This window comes from Sus scrofa, chromosome X (genome assembly GCF_000003025.6).
Source record: "Sus scrofa isolate TJ Tabasco breed Duroc chromosome X, Sscrofa11.1, whole genome shotgun sequence".
Classification (NCBI taxonomy): domain Eukaryota; kingdom Metazoa; phylum Chordata; class Mammalia; order Artiodactyla; family Suidae; genus Sus; species Sus scrofa.
The window spans coordinates 78,436,069-78,440,144 of record NC_010461.5 but is presented as its reverse complement, the minus strand read 5'-3'; the positions used below and the strand labels follow the sequence as shown (position 1 = coordinate 78,440,144).

Genomic DNA, 4,076 nt, shown 5'->3' with positions numbered 1-4,076 from the left:
ATACCTCTTTGACCATAATCTTGCCATCAAAGCTGTGGTGTCCAGTGTTATTGATTTGCCCTTTCAGGAATCAAATACATTGTTCTAACTAGTTAAGAACTGAGCCATGAATGGAGCTCTTGTTAAAAAGGTACAAAGTCACAAACCTGGCCTGAGTTTATCCACTTGTCTTTATTTAGCCGGAGTCAGGAAACTGCCTTCACTGTCACAGACACACATTGGAGGGCTAAAGCATTGGGGCACAAGAGATGAGGCTGCTGACTAATGCTGTCTCTACAGTCTAGTTCAAAGCCAGCTGCCCTCACAGAAGCCCCTCATGAGGCTGGACCTTGGTCACTACAGGGCAGCTCAGATCCAGGTGGAGGGGGTTGGAAAACCAGCTAAGGGTGATTTTCCTTTGGTGGTTATTTTTTCAAGGTAAGGATGCAATTTATTGGCCAACCAATTGAAGTTACCCCTTGGGGAAAGAACATGTGCCATTGAGCAAGATGGGCTCTTAAATTTCCTAATGTTAATGGGACAATCCATCAACAGTCTCATATCTTTTTCCCTCTGAAGTCTGCACCACATCAGTCTTCCATATGGTTGCTAATCTCAAAACAAATAAAAACTTGTGCCTACATTTGAATTTCTGCAAAGCAAATATCATAGTTGTTAAACACAAATGCACCATTTTACACAATAAAGATATACTAGCTATTCCCCATAAGGGCAGTTTAGGTATTGGGTTATTTGGATCAAACCCCCTGGCTGAAAATAACTCTAAATGAGTCACCTTAAAAGCACTGAGGAGTTGAAAAGATAGTACAGCCCTACAAGGTCAGTTTCGAGGGGAAGCTTGACCCCAGAGGCTTGAGGGTTATTTGACTGCCAAAGTTGCTTTTGCCTTGAAGACATTGGAGGGTCAAGGTGTAAAGACTCTTACAGGATACAATTTCCTATATTAAGCTGGATCCCAAAGGGCTATACTCTCAGGATTAGGATGGATCAGAACTAATCTGTCACCTCCTGATCCTCTCAACCCTATAGGCCCAGAGAGAAGACTTCTTTGGACCTAAGAAGAGCAGGAGAAGGGAAAGTAAGGGGGATAAAATACTCCTGAGAAGATGTGGTCACAGACCTGCCCTCATATAGATTTTTACCCCAAGAACATAAAACACAGATGGTCATGAATTTGGGTTGACGTGATCCCCAATTTGTAGAGCCCTCAAAAGGCAGCTAGAAGAAGGAAATTATACTTATTACAAGCCTTGGGGAATCTCAACAAATAATATTTTTGATTTAATAAAGTTGTATTTTGGGGGAGTTCCTGTCGTGGTGCAGTGGAAATGAATCTGACTAGGAACCATGAAGTTGTGGGTTTGATCCCTGGTCTCGCTCAGTGGGTTAAGGATCTGGCATTGCCGTGAGCTGTGGTGTAGGTCACAGATGTGGCTTGGATCTGGCATTGCTGTGGCTCTGGCATAGGCCAGCAGCTGTGGCTCTGATTAGACCCCTAGCCTGGGAACCTCCACATGCTGTGGGTGCAGCCCTGAAAAGACAAAAAAAAAAAAAAAAAAAAAAAAGACAAAATAAAATAAAGTTGTATTTTTCAAAATGTACTGTTGTGAGTCATGTACATGCATCTTTACCACCAGCTGTGGCCTCTCCACCCTTGATATTTCTGGTGTAAATAACTTGAGCTCTGTGTTTCAAAACCAGTTTAATAAGTCCTTTACTAAGGAGCTCCTGAGAGGCCGCATCAGCCAGGGAACCACAAATTTTGTCTCTCAGAGACCACAACTGGGGTTATAAGCTTATGGTTGGGAACTTCCTTACCATTAGTCATATGTTGCTTTGTCAAACAAGGCTAGGTTATTGAGCTTGTCCTAAACTTTGTCTTTGGACCACTTCTTATTTTTGGCCTTGCCCCCACATTTGTCCCCTGAGTCTTTGTCTTTCTTGACCAATTTTCTGGCGTCTTTCTTCTTACCATCCTTGGGTGGCATAATGAAGCTCAGAGCAGCTACCACCACTGATGCCTTGCTAGGATGTAGGACCCAAAGTCCACAAATTAAGTTCTTAAAGGCAATAACCAGTAAACCAGTTGAAGATAATTAGACACATAGGAAATTTAAAAAAATCAGACATGGACATCTTAAATTACATTAATTGGTAATTTTGATGAATATTATGACAAAATCAGACTAATCTGTTATGGGTCCTCTCTCCTAATGCACAAATTGTATTATGATGTAACTATCATGACCACCATCCTCATATTTCTCAATATAAGTAAAAATAAATATTCTGTAATAATTATCACAGAAGTAGTTGCATGTTATATGCTCTTCAGTGAAGTGTTGAAGATTAGTTAATAGCACTCGTATTTAATTTTATGGAACAATGGCCTGCTTAGTACATTATCTGATGTTTCTAAAACAGACATCGATGACTGGTATGTAAACATATATTTCCAATAATAGTTATACAGAATTATTTCCTGAATCGTCTTTCTATTCCATAATATTTAGAGAATAGTAAAAGATAAATCTACTTTCCATTTTTAAAACTCCAATGTAGCTAGAATAGAAAATGAAACCAAACAATTAAAGTGACAATAATGAAACTTTCACTCAAATCCAGAGTGGTTACTATAGTAACTTAAAATTGGAGCATTATAATAAAAGTAGAATGAAAAGATACTTTCAAGTGCTATATTAATCTTTTGAAGTATGGAGAGGGGAGTTGGTGTTTGATATTTGAAAGGGACTAGATTGCTCTTGCAGCTTCCAAGGCAACTGATTTCGTCTTGCCTGATTTTTCTTTTATGTTAATGTAGGAAACCTCTGACTGTAGGCATTAACTAGGAGAGAAGGGAACTGTTAATTTTGCCTCTATTAATCTCTCTAAGACTGACGACAATAACTTTATACAAGCAACTCATAATTACCTATGGGAATGGAGGACAGATTGAATGAAAAAGTGCATTTACAAATGACCTAAAAGATCTAATTTTGATGTTTTTTTTCCTACTTTCTCCATCACCAAAGTAGGGGTACAGACACAGATCCAGATACAATGCAAGAGTTAACTAAAGAGGAAAGGAGTTCAGGATGAGTATGGTACAGCATTCAGCAGGTCCCATATTAAAACCACTGGGAGTTCCCATTGTGGCTCAACAGGTTAAGAATCTGACTAGTATCTGTGAGGATGTGGATTTGATCCCTGGCCTCCCTGAGTGGGTTAAGGATCCAGAATTGCCACAAGCTGTGGCATAGGTGGCAGATGAAGCTCGGATCTGGCATTGCTGTGGCTGTAGTGTAGACCGGCAGCTGCAGCTCTGATTTGACCCCCAGCCCAGGAAATTCCATATGCTGTAGGTGCAGCTGTAAAAAGAAACAAAGAAACAAACAAATAAACATACAAAACCACTGGGTTTTACTGTATCGAGGTCACTTTAAAACTTCATGCTAGTGGTACAGTCATTTTCATAAACTGATTGGTACTAACACAGCTTCCTGTGTCTGGAACCTAGAGATAGAAGTTAATAATTAAAAAGGGAGTGATAAAGAAACTAAGAAAGTAACTCTGACAAAGAGAAAAACCTCAAATAGTACTGCCTCTGACTCCCATAACAGGGAAAAGCCACTCTCTTCTTAATGGAATACAATCCTCTTGCCTTCCCTCCTTCCTTGCTTCCTTCCTCTTACCCCTTCCTTTCTCCTTTTCTTCTCTTTTCCTTCCACAAACATTGAGCAACTTCTATATTCCAGGCCCAGTGCTGACCCCATGTGCCATGGGGAATATACCCCTGAACAATATTGATTTAGTCCAGATGTCATCAAGCTTATAGTCTAGTGGAAGATAAAGACAATAAACCATTACATGGATACTTAATTACAATGAGATTTGGGTGTTCACTGGAAAAAATGCACAATGTGAGCACTGTGAGTTCAGTTTTATTTGGGGAATTTCTGAGGACTGTAGCCTGGGAGATAGCATCTCAGATAGCTCTGAGGAACTGGTCCCAAGAGGTAGAGGCAAAAGTTAGTATATTTGGGTGAAGGGGGTTCATGCAATCAAGAACACATGTT

General features: G+C 39.9%; 1 pseudogene; it reads right to left on the bottom strand.

Annotated features, from left to right (window-relative positions):
• LOC110257653 lies at positions 1,541-3,206 on the bottom strand (annotated as a pseudogene).